General features: G+C 35.2%; 1 protein-coding gene across 7 annotated transcripts in view; it reads right to left on the bottom strand.

The window, feature by feature from the left end:
- sgcz (sarcoglycan zeta) overlaps window positions 1-20,544 on the bottom strand; it is a 506,688-nt gene that overhangs the window by 184,502 nt on the left and 301,642 nt on the right. The window lies entirely within an intron of this gene.

A 20,544-nucleotide genomic window follows, 5' to 3' on the forward strand; every position in this document is an offset into this window, starting at 1 on the left:
GATCTACTCTGATTGCAGGCAGACTGGCGGTGTCTTTGAACTGCTCACACTTCACGCATGTGCAGTACGAAAGGAGCGTTCCATAATTCATGGGGGCCCGGTTTTTTTATTTATTTTTTTAAAGTAATAATAATAATAATAATAATAGTAATTATTATTATTATTTACATTTATATTGCACTTTTCTAGACACGAAAAGGGATTTACACATAGGGGGAATCTCCTCAATCACCACCAGTGTGCAGCATCCACCTGGATGATGCAACAGCAGCCATACTGGGCCAGATCACACATCAAACATCAGCTGACTGGAGAGAAGACAGAGTGATGAAGCCAATTATGATATGGGGATAGTTAGGTAGCCATGATGGACAAATATGTCTTCTTCCTAACGGTTATAGACAGATTTTACAACATATTACATAAACTTTATAAAAGAGCTACTGTATATAACTATTGGCTTCTTGGCATTGGCCGGGGCTCCCGAACTCTCCTGTGCCCTAAGAGTCTGCTTACTTTGCTCATTGGTTAAATCTGCCCCTGATGATAAACACTATCTAAAGTTTTGAATTAAAACAAAGAGGCATGCACGTAGATAGTATCCCCATAATTGCAAACGGTACAAACATTAAAAGAATAACCCATTTTCATACTTTAAATGAGATTTTTTTTTTTTGTCTAAACAAAAAACTTAACCTTGGTTTAAGTCTTTTTTTTTTTTTCCTCCAAGCAATTGATATTTATCATCAGTGATGCTGAATACATCTCTGTATTCGCTTAACAGAAAGAAAACTCAAAGCCAGGTTTCTCTGTTTAATTTTGCCTGCAGAAAGTAAAGCCTTGTGGCTATTCTCTATCTTCTATCTTTCCACATCTACCTCTCTCTTTCCCAAACTCCACTTTTATCACCTTCCCCATTTTCCTACCTGCATCTTTCTTTTCCTGTTAATCCTATGGGATACCACAGTACCGATTAATGTCAAACACTACTACACCTTATTTATATTTCTAAAGAGACTGTACATTGTTGAAAGCAAAATAGGAATTAATATATTCTGCCTTTTTATATTTTTGACCCCTCTCCTTTTAACCTGTTCTTATTATTTCTCAAGAGAACATCGTGTTCTTGGGTAACACTAATGAGTCAATTACTAGAGATGTTGATTTGGTGGTTGGAGCTAAAAGCATTGTTTCAAAATTAGTACGCAGAGCCCTATAATTACTGAATCTGCCAGAAGATGAGGGACTTCAAGTTCTGTTCCAGCCTGATTTCAGGTAAACTAAAAACCGGAAAGGTGGACTCTGTTAACCTCATGCTATTCTTTCGGAAAATAGACCACGGTGCTGCTGTCAAATACAAGGTTAAAAAAAAGAGAGCAACGAACACCTGCAGCTGATGAGTGGGAGTTTTTTTTTTTTTTTTCAAACTTCATTTTTTTCAGTTTCAGAGATAAAATACTGATTCCATGCCAACATATTCTTCCACAAATGTGCTTTAGCACTTTGTTTAGTGCATAATTCAAAATAGTCTAGCATACAAACAGTTTCATAAAGAACTTGTATTATCATAATACAAAACCATTTATGGTTGTTTATTTTTTATTTATTTCAATAAAAAACAACAACAAAAATAATAATAAATGCTTTTTGCTTTACCTTAATAATAATAAAAAAAGAAGACTTCTGGATTTTGATTGGTAGTTTATGTTGAATTAAATGGGGAGTCATAGACAGGCAACGGTCAAACACAGGGGAGAACAAATACATACATAAAGGGAATTCTGGAAGCGTAGTCAGGTCACAGGTAAATTGTCAATTCAGGTGGCAGACAACGTAAACAAAAGACCAGGGTAATGGTCAAACATGGAGAGACTAAGCAAGAATACCCATTCACTCTCATTCACACACATATGCTACGGACAACTTAGCTTCACCTATAGCGCATGTCTTTGGACTGGGGCACCCGGAGGAAACCCTCAAGAACACAGGGAGAACATGCAAATTCCACACAGAAATGCCAACTGACACAGCCGAGGCTCGAACCAGGGACCTTCTTCCTGTGGGGAGACAGTGATATCCACTGCGTCATTGCTCTGCCCCCAGTATTACCTTATATTTTCTAAAATTACTTGATTAATCATTTTAATCAAACATTTCCCCCTTTTCTTGCTTCAGATAGCAAGCGAACATCTATTAAATTATTATCTCTTCATTTCAAACCTTCTTAAATTCACTAGAACAAGATCTCATGGTAAGTTGCTTCACCTGAAATGGTACCTTGAAACATTTAAACCTGTGAAAAAGTCAAATTGATTCTGAACTGGGCCATTAAACCTGTTGGCCTCAAACCAGGATCCATGAATGGCAATGATAATGTCCTCAAAACAACAGCTTTCAGCTTACAATGAGGTAACACAACAACAAGCACACATACAAGATATTTCAGACTGTCTAAAATACAGTGGCTTTATTCACAAATATGTTTTTTTTTTTTTTTCAGTTCTTCCAAAAATGAAGTTTGCTTGTAATGTCACCCTCAGCCCATTTAATATGTAGTGTAGACGACGTTTTTCATACATCAAAAAATGCATGAAATATTCATAAAACTATAAATGTATGATATATTACAGTGTAAAATAACGTAAACTATGACTGAAACTAAATATATAAAAACTAAATGAAAAGTGTTAACAAAACAAAATTAACAAAATGAATAAAACTAAATGTGCTCAAAAAAAAAAAAAAAAAGGATTGAAATAAAAACTGATTTAAAATGCTAAATTATACAAACCTTGCTGACAAACAGCAATGTTATGGATGGATGGATGGATGGATGGATGAATTTCCCCATAGCTGTTCACATTGTTGTTCTAAATATGACCAATATCATGGTCCTAAATGACCAAGATGCACAAAAGTACAACACAGCATACAATGTCTAATTATTTAAACAATGTGTATACTATGTAATGTGAATAAAGCACATCCTCAAATTATGTTAAATGTTATCATTATTTTAAGACAGACAACCTGCAGTGTACTCTCACTACCCACTTTAGTAAGTACACGTGTCCAACCGCTCATTAAAGTAAATTTCTATTCAGCCATACACATGGCAACAACTCAGTGCAGCCAACAAATCTGCAGCAACTGTGTGGTGCTATCATGTCAATAAAGACCAAAATCTCTGAGGAATATTTACAGTACCTTGTTGAATCTATGCCACAAAGAATTATGGCACTTCTGAAGGCAAAAGTGTGTCCAAACTGGTACTAGTAAGTTGTTCCTAATAAAGTAGTTGGTGAGTGTATTTTATGTACTTCAAATAGTTGGTTTAGTGCCTGAAACCTAAAATAGGTGTTTTGTGATTGAAAACACTGATAATTTGTGATGTATGATAAATGCGGTGCACATCTCTCTGACCATAAGTGTAGTAAACTCATCAATGGTTAATTAGCGCCGAAAATAACTAAAATTAACAACCAACCTTTTTTTTGGGGGAGGTGAAGATTTGTCCTGTGTGCTAGTCTGCCATGCCAGTGAGCAGTTACTGTTTTTGTACATGTTGAAAGATATTTGTAGAATGTGCAAGGGCACAATAGTGATTCGTGTAGATCAAAAATTATATGAAAGTCCAACATAACTGTTTGCACTGCAGTCACATTGTAAAACATCAAATGTTTCATTTATAAAAAAAACATTGTATAGAAACTGTCACAATCACCAGCGACGCAATCCTTACAGATCGCTGCTAAAATCACAGATCGCTAAAGGACTAAAAATCTGCTTTTACATGGACTACAGGATCCAGTCATGCACCACACACACCTGTACCGGGCGTCCGCTGACTGCTAACACACAGCTGAAGCTGTTCAGAACTGATTACATGGACTTTAAAAGCAGCATAGTCACAAACACTAGTGGCTGAGTCTTATTTAACTGTCTGTGAACATTACAACACGTTTTTCCTTTGCCTTGCTGTGTTTTGACCCTTGCCTTATTTTTTTGTTTATGCTGGCTGACTGTACTGACTCTTCACCTGTTTAATTACCACGACTCTGGAATACCTGTATACATACAGTGAACGTATGCCAGAATAATATTATATGATTATGGCTCTTATGATGATTTTAAAGTGGTTTAATTAGGTCAATATTTAAGTTAAATATGTTCACTTAGAGTTTACTTACAGCTGAGCACATTCTATCATCATGTTTGTTATTCATAGATCAAAACTTATCGCTTGGAAAGTAGCATACACACATCTCCACTTTGTTTTGTGCATAAGATACATTCAAAATAAGCAGATTGAATCGGATTTAATAGCACACATGAATGTCATGACAAAAACAAATCAGAGTCACATGTGAACAAAGAAAAAATCAGATTTGAGCCTGCAAAGTGAACATGACCAAAGTGACAAGAATTGAAACATCGATTTCCATGCGGTTTGGAATATTCATCGTATTATAACAAACCAGATCTGAATCAAATCAGATTTGGCCACACTGCAGAGTGAATGTAGCCAATTCTCATCAGCTCAATGTCTTTAATAAGAGCCATTTTAATAAGATTCTGTCGATCAGAGGCCACTTTGGGAAATTCAATGAGTGACGACAATGTCAACAAAGCCTTAAGGCCAATAACTTGGTCGTCTTCAAGTACCACTACATCTAGTGTTTCTGCTTGGACTGTTGTGACAGCGGTTTGTTACCATCAGCTTCCTCGACAGTGATGGCCAACTGAGACGCTGCTTTCTCAGCTAACATTTTCAATTTCAGCACTTCTCTCTGTCATGATCAACTGTGCGGTTTTCTTGCTGATCACGCTGGGCTGATCTAGTTAAGACCAAACATCTCTGTGACACAAGGCCAAGAATGCCAAGAAGGGAAAATGGAATCTCCTGTAATACCAAAGGTGATGTATAAGAAGCTGCAGTGGTATTTGTGTTCATTATTTCTCCTGTCACTTGCCGGTACTTTCATTCATGCCACACACACTCCATTCCGAATGGATCATTTATCAACCACTTCATCAGCTCATAAAAGCGCACACTCATTTAGAGTAATTTTTTAAATACAGCACAAGAGTGAATCAACCATTTCCGTGTGAGCAATCAGCATCATGTAAACAGACATATAATCATCAGTTCAGGGTAATGTCAGATGGCTGTTTCATGGCAATACAGTGTCATTTTTAGCTTGCCATTTAAAGCTTTTTGTAATCTAATTATTGTGTTATGCTGGGTTTTGCGAATTGGCGGACTGTATGTTGTCAAGCAAAAAAAAAATCAAACAAAACTCAACAAGTCCAAAAAAAAAAGGATGTATTTGTTTGGTCACATAAAATAAACATTAGTTAAAATAAAAATGACCCACTGCTCAGCATGAGTAAGTACAAGTTTATACATTTATATTTTTATCTATTTTATTTTCAGTGAATATAGGACATATATTTTGGCACATTTGAATAAAACAGATTAATTAAACAGACATATTTTTAAAAAAATAATATTTTGGTAACCAAACATCTTTAGAAATAGAACAATACATGTACAGTGCATCCAGTATTCATAGCTCTTCTCGGAGGTCTACAGACAATTCCTTTGTCTTCATGCTTGATTTGTGCTTTGACATGCACTGTCAACCCTGGGACCATATCAAATCAACGCAGTTTACCAAAGGTCAAATCCAATTAAGCTGCTGAAACATCTCAAGAATTATCAGTGGAAACAGAATTTACCTAAGTTTAATTTAGAGCTTTACTGCAAAGGCTGTGAATACTGATGACCATATGATTTTTCAGTTTTTTTTTTATTTTTAATATACTAATAAAAAATCTTTTTTTTTCACATTTTCATTATGGGGTATTGTGGCTTGAATTTTGAAATAAATAAATTTAATCCATTTAGAAAAAAGGCTGTAAAGGCTGTAACATAAAAAAAAGTGAAGCGCCATGAATACTTTCCAACTGTTAACTGTAAAAAAAATAAAAATATAAATAAATAAAAATTTAAATAAAAAAACATGAAAAACTGCTATATTTTAACAAAATGTAATATTTTTTCTCTAGAATTTTAATTTGTATTTAAGATTTTTGCCAAATATTTACATTTGGGTTACTCTTTTTTTTGACTGTTAGTGTAATTTTTTATTAATTAATTAACTAAGTGATCAATTGATTAATTGATTTTTATTCATTTTTGTATTTATATATTCATCTATTTATTAAATATTGAATTGAATTTATTTAATTCATTATTTTATTTTATTTTATTTTACCATCAGAACGCATAGAAATTTTAACATATTTGGACTCAGCTTCAGCTGAGGAATTGGAAAGCACTGTTTATCACTAGAACAAAACTGCAGCTGCAAATTGAATGACTTCCAACATGAGGGGGAAAAAATAATAATAAAAACACAAAATATAAATAACGCCTGGGGGTTACAAACTATACTTTGAAATACTAATAAAAGTCTTTATTGAATTTTAATTTAACGTGGCGTTGACTCTGAAATTTCAATAATAACAACCTATTACAAGGTCAACACTTTATTTATATTCAGTCTGTAAATTTAACTATGCTTTGCCAGGCGGTGGTGTACTTTGGATCAATGTCTTATTGGATTTAAACAACCTTTGCTGGATGCTGCTTTTAAAAATTAATGTTGCAGAACAGCAGAAAATAATGCAAACCAGCAGTTGAGTCTCCCTCAAACACACACAGAAACACTCACACACACACATACACAGTCACCTCGCGATCACCCGCTTGGGAGATGGTATAATGTAAGTCCTTGTTGTGAGTGGATCGATGTTGTAGCCTTGCACAAATTACTAAATAATAACACTGATTGGGCTATGATTAGCTAAAGACCCCGGTGAGGAGGAGCTTCGGAGAAGAGCCATGGTCAGACTCCCAAATTAGGGCAGTTTACTTGCTATTTGACCAGATTTTTAAAAGCCCCTAAAAGTTCACTAATTGCAAGGACAACCTTCTCAGAACACTGTGTTTAAAAGAAACACGTGGATGGAATATGAACAAATGTCCAAGTATTGGGTTTTCATCCAGGGATCAAACTGCATGATCAAACTGCATGATGGATGGATGGATGGATGGATTTGATGGATGGATACTCAAACAGATGGATCGCATGAAATAATGTATATGATAGGTTTGAGGGTTGGGTGGATCGATGGATAGATATAATGGAAAGATGGAGATATGGGCATGTGCATGTTTTGATGATTGCACTGAATGATGAATGTAATCACTGAATGCATAATTGATTAATGGATTAATTTAATGGGTGAATGGGTAAATAGATGGATAGTTGGATGCAATCAATGCAGAGATTGAGGCATTTGATGGATAGATGGATGTCAGTATTTGGTAGGCTGATGGAAGCATATGACGGATGGATGGATGCACTCATGCATGTTAGGATGGATGGATGGATACTCAAACAGATGCATTGCATGTGATGTATGTATATAATAGGATTGGATGGATGGATGAATGGATGAATGGAGATATGGGCATGTGCATGTTTTGATGGTTGCATTTAATGATGAATGCAATCAATGAATGCATAATTGGGTTAATTTAATGGGTGAATAGATTGATAGTTGGATGCATTCAATGCAGAGATGGAGGTATATGTTTGATAGATGGATGTCAGTATTTGGTGGGCTGATGGAAGCATGTGACAAATGGATGGATGCACACATGCATGTTGTGATGGATGGATGGATAGAGTAATGTATATGATGATGGATGGATGGATGGATGGATGGATGGATGGATGGATGGATGGATGGATATAATGAAATGGTGGAGGAATGAGGGCATGCATGTTGTGATGGGTAAATGTTTGGAAGGAATGATAAATGTAATCAATGAATGGATTTAAGCATTTGGATGGATTGATGGAAGCATAAGATTGAGGGCTAGATGTATATAGATAAATATGGTGTAAAGATGGATAAATGGGCACATCCATGTTATGACAAGTGAGTGGTTGCATTGAAGGATGCATGCAATAAATGTTTAAATAGATCAATTTGGTAGATGCATAGTTGAAAATATGAATGCATTTAATGCACAGATGGAGGCATTTGATGGATAGATGGGTATATGTAATAGACTGATGCAAACATATGACAGATGGATGGATGCACACATGCATGTATGATGGGTAAATGGATGGGTGGACAGACATGAAATATAGGGTATATAGATGGATGCAATAATTTGATGAATTGATAGAAGCAGAACAAACATTGAGAAATGGATGGATATATTGATATGATGGAAAGATAGAGAGATGGGCATCTCAATGTTATGATGGGTGGATGGTTGCTTAGATTTCTGATTAAGTCAATTGTTGCATAAATGGATTAATTCGGTGGGTGCATAAGTGAATAGATGGATAGTTGTTTGCATATATAAGACAAATGGATGGATGCACACATGCATGTTACACTATGATGAATGGATGAATGGTTTCACTTGATGCATATTGCATATAGACATATGTAATTATTTGATGAATTGAGAGAAGCATAAGACAGATTATGGGTTGGATGGATGGATATATATAATGAAAAGATGGGCATGTCCATGTTATGATGGGTGGATGGTTACATTGAATTATGAATGCAATCATTGGATACATTAATTAATTTGATGGGTGCATAAGTGAATAGATGGATAGTTGGATGCATTCAGTGGAGATATTGAGAAATTTGATGGATAAATGGATGTATGTTTATGACAGATGGAAGCATATGGCAAATGAATGGATGCACACATACAGTACATATCACAGTATGATGTATGAATAGATAAATGGATGGTTGCATTTGAAGCATATGGCATATAGACAGATGTAAGCATTTGATGTATTGATAGAAGACAGATTGAGAGTTGGATGTATGAATAGATATGATGGAAAGATGGAGAGATGGGCATGTCCATGTTTTGATAGGTGGATGGTTGCATTGAATATTGATTGAATCAATGAATTCAATAATGCATTAAATTGATGGGTGCAGAGATGGACTTGGATGGACTTGAAACATATGGTATACAGACATACTGTATGTGAGCATCTGATGGATTGATAAAAGCATAAGACAGATTGAGAGTTGGATGACTGGATAGATATGATGGAAAGATGGAGAGATGGGCATATCCATATTATGAAGGGTGGATGGTTGCCTGCAATTACACATGTAATCAGTGAACACATAAATTGATTAATCTGATGCATGGTTGAATAGATGGATTGTTGGATGCACATGATATAAGATGGAGGCATTTGATGGATAAATGGATGTAATTATTTGATAGGCTGACAGAAGCATATGAACATGCGGATGGATGCATGTTACAGTATAATGGATGGATTGATGGACACGTGCATGTTATGATGAATGAATGGTTGGATAGAGGGATTTGATAGAGAGATGAAAGCATTTTACTGATAATTGGATGAAAACATTGGATGGATTGATGGAAGCATAAAGTATGCCAGACAAAGGGATGGATGGATGGAGGGATGGAATCATGGTTGAATGGTATGGATTATTGATAAGTTTGTTAGCTAAAAATTATGATTACACCTAAATTATGGAAGTCTGACAGATGATTACTGTAAAAGTTCTGTGTTTGTTTTCAGCTTCAGCCACAGTCAAAGCCTTTCCCCACAGAGACAGTGAGTGCCACACAGCATGAGATTCACCACAAAGACAGGCTGCATTATTACAAACATGTCTCCTGCGGAAAGTAACAACAAAGGGGAAAAAAAAGAGCAAAAGACAAAGAGAGAAAGAATAAAACAAACATGAAAGGGTGATCATGACGGGCAGTGTGGGTAAGAGGGGGCAAGCCTGCTGAGAGTGCAAGATATGAATCGGTCCCACGCATTATGCTCAGCACATGACCTGACATCTTCTTTTAATCAGCTTCTAATGCACTGCTGTGTCAAGGTAATGATCCTTTGTTGCCGGGCTAATTGGACAAACATATCACAGCCCTTCTGACTGTGTGCATGTGTGTGACTGTGTTTCTGCACAGAGACAGAGACAGCAAGCAGCGTTCGAATCTAACAGATAAAGAGTCTGGCTGCAGTTGCATTCAGAAGACATGGACGTTATCTGCAAAAGAACACTCCAGAAGCCAGCAGGGATGACACACAGTCCGTCATCATCTGACTTGATGCCTGGTAACATCAACAGGACTTCAAGAATGGCAGTGTAGGAAAAGCTGTTTTGAAACAGTAGCCTGCTAAGGTACAAGCTATCATTCGTAGCTTAGCTGAAGTTCAGCAACATTGTTAAAAAATAAAAACAAAGACAAAAAATAGATAAAACTCATTTGATTTTTTTTATAATAATATAAAAACAAACAAATCTCAAAATGAATCAATATCTGGCACAAAAACCATGACTTTAAATTTAGTGCCAAATGTACATTAAGAATATACAAAACATAAAAATAGAACTCTGATTAGCATAGGAAAAACAATGTTAAGTGATTGATGGACTGACTAATATACACTCACTGGCCACTTTTTCAGGTACACCTGTCCAAGTGCAGACTGGTTCAAGCTGATAGAAAGGCAACAGTAACTCCAATAACCACTCGTTACAATTAAGGTATGCAGAAGAGCCTTTCTGAACACACAACACGTCTCACCTTGAGGCAGATGGGCTACAGCAGCAGAAGACCACACCGGGTGCCACTCCTGTCAGCTAAGAACAGAAAACTGAGGCTACAATTCACACAGACTAACCAAAATTGGTATCAAATGGACATTGTGTCAGTGCCACAGCCTACCTGAATATAGTTGCTGACCATGTCCATCCCTCTATGACCACAGTGACTACTTATGGTATAAAGCGCGAATGATCTTAGACTGATTTCTTGAACATGACAATGAGTTCACTGTACTCAAATGACCTCCACAGTCACCAGAACTCAATCCAAATGGGCAAATTTGGGATGTGGTGGAATGGGAGATTTGCATCATGGATGTGTAGCCAACAAATCTGCAGCAACTGCGTGATGCTATCATGTCAATATGGACCACAATCTCTGAGAAATATTTCTAGTACCTTGTTGAATCTATACCACAAAGGATTAAGGCAGTTCTGTATGCAAAAGGGGTTCCAACCCTCTACTAGCAAGGTGTACCTAATAAAGTGGCCGGGGAGTGTATATAGTTAAGTTATATACAATCAATCAATCAATCAATCAATCAATCAATCAATCAATCAATCAATCAATCTATCTATCTATCTATCTATCTATCTATCTATCTGTCTGTCTGTCTGTCTGTCTGTCTGTCTGTCTGTCTGTCTGTCTGTCTGTCTGTCTGTCTGTCTATTTATCTATATATCTATCTATCTATAATCATTTTAGTTACTAATAAAGTTCAATATGGTCTAGCTTAGTAATTGTAAAATGAAAACAAACTTTTTATGTTATTAAAAATACACTATAATGTCAAAGCAGTGCATCATTTGAACAACCCAGTTAAATGTGTCCTTTTCTGTAGCCTAAAGTCTGACAGAGCTAAACCATATTGCATTCAGTGGTGGTGGAGGCTAGCTTGTTTTTAAAAGCAAAATTACATCAACATGTCATATCGCTTAAAATATTTAATCTGAAAGCACAGCAACATTTACAGAAAAACACACACACACGAACACTCGCACACACACAATGACTCATACTTTTCTTCCTACTCTCTCACCGTAAGTCTGAAGAATATGCTTGAGAGCAGCTAAATAAATACAGAACATTCAAAAACACTCTTGACATTAAGACACAAGGTAAATGCGAGCTAAGTGTGCTGGGTTCACGCTGGGTTAGATTGGTCACTGAGAGCATGAACAGGGACTGAATGGCGTTGATATGAGTTTAATGGTGAGCTGTTTGAGGCTATTCAGAAGGGCCTGTGTGATTTTGAAGAGGGTTGCTAAAAGGTGAAAGGCAGGTAGAGAGAAACACCAAGGGCTTTTTTTGTATGCCGAGCAGTTCACACTGTAAACAAGTCACTCACAGACCTGCACGCAAATGGGAATGATAGCAAAACAGTCTGATAAATGAGCGAGTTTCTTTCATTCATCTGTCTTGACAAAATAAATACACATGATTTAAAAATATGCTCAGCATCCAAACACCCTGCCAACATTTGTCTCTGAAAATTCGAGAGACCGGGGGAAGGGGGTGTTCAGGGGTGAAATTATAGGGATTTTCCAGGGGAGAAATACCAAAATGAGATGTTTGGCGAGATTGGTCTGAAATTCGTGAGACTCCAAGGACAAACGGCAGTGTTGGCAGGTATGTCCAAACTCTAAATATTATCGTTTTAGCTACTATCAAGTCTCTTGTATTATATCAATACCAATTACGCCTTAATTAACTGAACTTCCTGTCCGCCATCTAGCCTTAAGTAAAAAAAAATATTTTTTTTTCAAACTTTTCCTACATTGTTTGGCTGATTTGCACTAAATTTTACCCGGATCATCTTCAGAAAAAAAAAAAGTTATTGAATTTGTGTTAATAGGTGTAATAGTTTTTGTTTACTGCAACGACAAATGCGATAGTATGTTGACAAACTACATTTGTATCTCTGCAATAAAGATAAAAATTTTAGGTCTGTCATTGTCGCTTACACTGGTGAATTTGATGACAGCGTCAACTATGGGTCAAGAGCTATAAGTAGGGCCAGACATTTCTGCACCGAATATTGTAAAAAATCAGCAGATTTATGTGGAATGATTTTGGGTGTATCGTAACTAAAAACTTATTATGTTGAATTAAAAATAATAAATTTTTAACTTTTATTTAATGTTTACAATACAAATCCTGTTAAATTAATTCATTTAGTAAACAAAGCAAGTCTCTAATATACTACATACCATATATCTACAAAAAAAAACAGAAATTATTATTTTATAAACTGTATTGTAAGTAAATTATATGAACATTTTTGTATTATAATAATGGTCAGTGGCGAGGCAGTGGCACAGTAGGAAGTGCTGTCGCCTCACAGCAATAAGGTCGCTGGGTCGAACCTCGGCTCAGTTGGCGTTTCTGTGTGGAGTTTGCATGTTCTCCCGGCCTTCGCTTGGGTTTCTTCCGGGTGCTCTGGTTTCCCCCACAGTCCAAAGACATGTGGTACAGGTGAACTGGGTAGGCTAAATTGTCCATAGTTTATGAGTGTGTGTGTGTGTGTGTGAATGTGTGTGTGGATGTTTCCCAGAGATGGGTTGCGGCTGGAAGGGCATCCGCTGCGTAAAAACTTGCTGGATAAGTTGGCGGTTCATTCCACTGTGGCGACCCTGGATGAATAAAGGGACTAAGCCGACAAGAAAATAAATGAATAAATGAATAATGGTCAGAAGGGTGAGGTTTACCTGCACAGCCCCTACTGGCTGGCCTTCATTACATATATACCATACGCTTCATGTCTGTCCACCCATCCATTTACTCATACAACATGCATGTGTGCATTACGTAATAATATTACTAATATTAATTTTTAAAAAAAACTGAATAAATAAAAATTTATAAACATTTACACACTGAATAAATCTGCAGATTTCTGCACACGCATATTCTGTGTGAGCCTAGTTAGACATTTATCATCCATTATTATTGAAACTCACAAATTTGGTAATAACTTTTGACTGCATGATCTTATTTTGATAAAATTGGTCTCAAATTATTTCTTGGGTCATGCCAAAAACACAGATACCAATTACTGTATGTCATAATCTGCCCAACTTCCTGTTTACCATTTTGATTTTGTTCAAACCATTCTTTTTTAACTCCTCCTAGATTGTTGGTACAAATTTTAGTGAATTAGATCATCTTCAGACCATGTAGACCAAAAGTTATGGCATTCATGTTGATAGAGAAAACTGTTGTCATTTAGCATATATGCGCAAACTTGACGTACTGTAAAGCTGCCAGATTACATTAAAGGGTGAATCACTGGTTGACGTATTGAAACCAAACTTAAAGTGTGTGATATAGAGCTGACATTGACCAAATAGTTTAGTTAGTTTGCACCACCTTCTGTGTAAAGTTGACAAACAATTAAATTATATCAACGAAAAATGTATCAAATGGCTTTTGAAGAGTTTTGTCTAGCTAGATTCTTTGGATCATACCAAGAACATTAATAGAATTTATTCCCTAATTGACACAACTTCCCGTCCACCATCTTGAATTAGCTTAAAAATCTGTAATTTTGAACTCTCCATAGATTGTCTGCCCAATTTCCACCAAATTTAGCTCAAAACATGTTGCAAAAAAGTTATTGTGTAATTTTCCAGTTGCTCTGTAGCTTGTTGCAGTACTTGTTTATGATGTGGCCACTGGGCTGCTCGACCCCGATTATTGCAGCTTGCAGCTATATTTTTAATTGCACTGGGTAACTGTACCTTTGTAAAATGTTACTGATTTCACGCATGGTTTGTTTTTATCTTGAATTGTGTTTTATTGTCATTTTAGTTACAGACCTGCAGACCTGCTAACAAACAGGAATGTTTCAATGTTCATTCATTCATTCATTCATTTATTCATTCATTCATCCATTCGTTTATTCATTCATCTGTCTTGTCAAAATGTGTTCACAAATTCACATCATAAATAACTCTAGACTGCTTATCACAAAACATCACAAATTTTACAAATATAAATAGCAAACCATGATTAGTTTTGTTTACTATCTCCAACACATGTTCATCATAGATAAAAAGGCTTTTTACTCCTAATAGTGATTTTCCATAAATACAAATTTTTATGGCAATGTTAAGATTATGTTCTCAAAATTAAGCATTTAAGGTAGCTGGTTTCAAGAGTTTCATCTGATGCATTTCGAAGCCTTATGTAAGACATTGAGAGAAATCGGATTAAACCGACTGCTGCTCAAAGTTTTGCATCAGTTGTTTTAATGAGAAAATCTCCACTTTCTCTTTATTTTATCTGTCAGTTTCAAAAGCTGTGCAAAAAATAATAATAAAAAGATTGCTTTGTACTTTGAAATACTTTGGTACAATTAAATGTGTAAAGTTTTATTTAAGTTGATTGTGAATAGTTTCCACACTTTTATCGGAAAGGCTTGTTTTGAGATTAAATCAGATGGCAAAAACGAAAAAAAAAAAAGATTATATGAATATGTCTACCTTTAAAATGTTCATTCAAGGAGAAAAATATTGTAATAAAAAATAAATGAGTGACAGGTCATTGCTGAAACAAGCTAAACCTTTACCTCCCTTAATGTTACGACTACCACAAACAGTGGCCAAACTGTAATTAGAAATAGCCAAAATGACTGAATATTATTTAAAAATTCTGATGCATTCCACTACGATTAAGTTCAAGAAATTTGGGGAAATAACATTGTTTTATTTTGATCTAACTGATCTACCTCAGTCTTTTAAAAAGACTATTTAGTCTATTTAATCAATTTATTTTTTCCCATTTACACTTTTAAATTGCATAATTAAACCATAATCTTAGCTTTTTTGATGTTGAAAATTTATGCTACATTTTCACAAAGTAACATGTATTTTTTTTATTTTAAAACAATATGTTGTATGATAAATATTATGCATATATACATAAGTCTGTAAAATAAAATCTGTTTAAATGCATCTTTTGTTCTTTTAACCGGCATATTGCGGAAATTTTCCACATATACTTGTTATAAGGCATTGAACACATGTATACTGCTGAGTATAATTGGTTAAAGCATGTTTATGCATTATGTCATATCACTCAGCTCTTACTAAGATTAGGAGTAAAAGGATGCCGATGAACTTCATAAAACACATCTGTTTACGCAGAGGTTAAAAGTAATTCCCGCCTGTGTTTTATACAAGTTAAACAAACCAAATGTAACTCTAAAAACATATATGTTAATTTATTTAGAAGAGTAAAATTATACTTAACCCTATATTTAATTTACAACACAGTTCAGGAGCAAACTCTGGTGGCATAAAAGGTATCTAACCCATTTTATCTATCTTAAATAAATCTCCCCACCACTTTAGTTGAACAGATTTTTAAGAAAACTTCTTATTTATTTATTTTATAATAGCTTTTGACAACTGAAGTATGGTTTTGTTGCACACACGTACTTTAGAGTACACCACAACCTATAGGGGTGAATTCTAAGTTTCTAAATTGACTTGTAAAACCATTTCTAAAAATGTGGTGTAATTAAATGTATATCTGAGACCAATTTAGCATATATCAATGTATGCTATAGTATCTTTATTAAATAAATTACAAAACACAGCTATAACTGCACTAAAAGTGTTACACAGTACATTATTTACAAAAAATAGACACGTCTAGTTTCAGAGGCAAATAGAATGATTTGGTGTCAAGCATACGAAAGCCATTATTGAAAAACAATTCTACTACACAGCTACACAGAAACAAGGAATTACCTTGTCCCTGAAATTTACCCTTCAAAAACACAAGCTAAAAGTTTCAAAGGTGTCAGCAAAGGTGATAAAGCTATGGCTGTCTTTCAATTTACTCCGACATTTGCTAAAGCAGCACACAAACGCGAGCCTTCTGCTGACCCTCTGAACTCTTTGGGGAGCATTAAACCTGATGGGTGGGTGATAAACTGCAGGCGCGAGGTGAGATTTCAGGTGTGCCTCCACTAAAAGTGCTGATTGGTGCTTCTTAAAACAATACTGAAACAGCTAGTCCTGCCATTATTCACTTTTCAGTGGATTAGCTGTCAAAAGAGGCAGCAAAACAACACCCTGCTCTGAATATCTCCCACTTTCCAGACCTCTTCTCGCTACAGATACAGATCAGTGTAGTCAGCAGTCTTTCGCTTTCTCACTCCCTCCATCTTTCTTCCCGACACACACACACACACACACATATGCGCGTGCATGCAGACCAAAATACAGCCATATCTGTCAGAAATATTGGACTGAACAGCAAAGGCAACATTTGATGCACAAAGCACGCACACACAATTATTTATACAAAAAGCATGTCTCGCTGTGACAGATCAGTGATTACGAGAGCCATATTGTCTCAACATCTGTCCTGTTTTTTTGTCATACCTCGCATCTGAATCAACATACTGTCATCGCCACTGGCCGGAAAACAAACATGTCGGGAGGAAGTTTAATCTATCAGCAACTAGCGATAAAAAAAAAAAAAAACACACACACACACACACACACACAAATATGCTGAGCGGTGAACTCTAAACATTTCCTCTATGCAAGTACATTATCATACAATCAGCTTTTAAATATGGTAATTTTGTATTTGCATAATTACAAATGTCGAGTTTCATAACAGCGTTGTATAACCGTCCAGAACGACTACCAAAAGCTGGCAAATTTGTTTCTGCAACTTCCAAGCGATTACAGTGTCAATTCCCCTGGAGCAGTGGGGTTTTAAATTCAGCAAATTCAAAATTTAATTGACCTCATTTATTTTCTTAATATGCATTCTGGTATTATTCGGCACTGTTCATCTGTGCACCCTATTCTAAAGGGAAGAAGAAAAAAACCATCTCAATGGTCAGTGAATCATTCAGAATTGTTTACAAGCGACTCTCTCATTGAACCCCAAGTCATTTATTAGCTCTGCTTAATTAAAAACGAACATTACAGTAACTGTTACAGTAATGCATTGAGCTTCAAGCGATTTTTAATGTGTGTAGTGAGTAGTTGTTCTAAGGATATCATATTTTGTTTTCATACAGTATGCAAATATGATTCCATTCAAATAAGAATATTTTGCAGTAATAAGTTAATAAATATAATTTGAGTATTAGTAGACTGTCTGCTTATCTGTTGAAACTGCTCCTTCAACAGATATTTAACTGACTGTAAGAAACTTTGCAAGTATATGCCAACTTACACTAACCCTAACCCCAACCCTTACAGTCTACTTATAATTTATTGAGAATTAGTTGACATGTAGATGTAATGTAACTTAAATTCAACAAACTGACCATCAAAATAAAGTGTGACCTTAAAAATGCTTATACAGCAGGTGAGCAAACAAAATGAGCTTTTAAACACCACAGATAACGCGATCTGCACATCTGCTTAATGCATTTTCTTTCTTTCTTTCTTTCTTTCTTTCTTTCTTTCTTTCTTTCTTTCTTTCTTTCTTTCTTTCTTTCTTTCTTTCTTTCTTTCTTTCTTTCTTTCTTTCTTTCTTTCTTTCTTTCTTTCTTTCTTTCTTTCTTTCTTTCTTTCTTTCTTTCTTTCTTTCTTTCTTTCTTTGGAAAGGTTGACCAAAATGCTGTACATACAACTGAATCAATAAAACAAATAATTCATATGTAATCATTACTACAAAAACAGTTCAAATAAAAAGTAAAATAACCCATCCTAACTTTTTCAGGTAAATAAGATTATTTAGCATGCAAGATATTTGCTTATCATCAGCAAGGTGGTGGTGAAATGTCAGTGAATCTCTTAGACTTTGTCCAGTAGTCCCACATATTTTCCCATAATCGCAGGCTTCTAAATCAGGCTTCTAAGTTGGGATCCTTTAACATGAACAGTGTTGGGCAAGTGTTTTCAAAAAGTAAAAGATTACAAATTACTAACTACTACTGGAAAATTGTAATCTGATCACATTAATAATTACTTCATGTAAAAAGAAATTAGATTCCTAATTAATAAAATTAATAAAAATAAAATATAAAATATACCTAATAAGATACAAAATAAACTGCAGCTTTTTCAGCAATGTAAATCAAAAGACTTAGTGTTCGCCAAAAAAAAAAAAAAAAAAAAAAAAAGAAATCTCTCATAATTCACTTTTTCACAATCCAAAATATATATTTTTTACACAAAATAAATTTGGAAAAAAACAAGACACCTGTAACCATTGACATGCTTGATCTTGCAGTTTGACATGGATATCTTGTCCGTGCACTATACATACATGCTACATTTATTTAAGAATATTAAAAATCATCGCATATCATATCTAAAAAAGTTGCTCATATCTTTATTCCTGCCCATTTCTCCTTCATCCATCAGTTTGATTACAAGACCCCGTTGACTGATTACTATCTGTTCTATCTAGACTTTAATATGCGGTCTTGTTAGGAGATGATCAACTATATCCGCCTCACCTCTGGCTGGTCATAATGATTTTGGTTATCAGCGTATTTACAGATCAATGGGTATTGAACTAAGATTGAAATTGAACTGTACTGGAATTGAAGGCAGATCAATTACAATGGAATTATATCATTAGTCTCAAAACTCAGCCCTTCATTACTGTTTTCACTGACCAAATAAATGCTGTTTAGGAAGCACAAGAAACATCTTTTAAAAACATACAGATGAAGTGGGTTCAATCTAAAAGGGTTGTGTCATGATGGGCTTTACACAATCCAAGATATATCAAAGTGCAGCAATTTAAGTTTTAATGAAAAATAAGGGGACAGACCAGGTATAAAAATCCAACAAAGTACAAAACAATTAACAAAAGTGAATCAAACAATGTTTGAACAGGAATTTAAAAACATAATCATAACATGAAACAAAGTGAACAAACAAACAAACAAACCAAAATGATGAGTCAGTGAACAGACTAGGACAAGATAAGAGCCAGACAAAACAAAACAGTATCGTGCAAACAGTGTGCACAAGCAAACAGCAAAAATCCAAAGGCAAACTAAACACATTATAACAAGCTTATAAAGACAACATTAATTAGACAATGACAGAAAGCTGGAAACAATTAGGGATCATGTAAACAACTACAAAACAGGAACAAAATGCAAAACATAACTAATGTCCAGAAGACCACAAGATGGCACTACAGCAGACGTGACGAGTTGAAATTAGAGGGCTCTATTTAAACAATCTAGGCGCAAAGTGTAAAGCGCATTGCGCAAAAGCATAACCGGCGTGTGCGAATCCACTTTTGCTATTTTAAGGATGGAAAAATTTGGTCTGCGCACTGGCGCATGGTCCCACAGGGTTGTGCTTATTCTCTTAATGAGTTATGAGTGTGTTTTGAGCATAACGTGCAATAAACCAATAAGCATCTCATCTCCCATTCTCTTTAAAGCCACGTTTACACTAATACGTTTTAGTTTTAAAATGCTTACATTTTGCTACGGTTACGCCTTCCAGCCACACTACCCCAGAGTTTTCGAGCGCTGAAAATGGAGCTGTTTGAAAACAGTGAAAAGGCCATTTTGATTTTAAAAAGCTGGTGCTCTGTGTCAATGTGGATAGGGGAAAATTAAGACGTCTGAAACGGTGGCATGGCTGCAGACATTTGCTTATCTGATTTGAGCTTTTTCCTCAATATTAAGTAGCCTACACACAGACTTGTGACTTGTGACTCTGACTTGTAAGTTCAGAGTTTTCAAGTTTGATAAGCAAAACAAACTCCTGAGGACACATTGGGTAAAAATACTTTATAAAATCATTTGCATCACCTTGGCTTTGTTGTTTCTCTATCTTAACGATAAAATGAAAACATGATATAAAAGA

The sequence above is a fragment of the Danio rerio genome, chromosome 1 (genome assembly GCF_049306965.1).
Source record: "Danio rerio strain Tuebingen ecotype United States chromosome 1, GRCz12tu, whole genome shotgun sequence".
Taxonomy (NCBI): domain Eukaryota; kingdom Metazoa; phylum Chordata; class Actinopteri; order Cypriniformes; family Danionidae; genus Danio; species Danio rerio.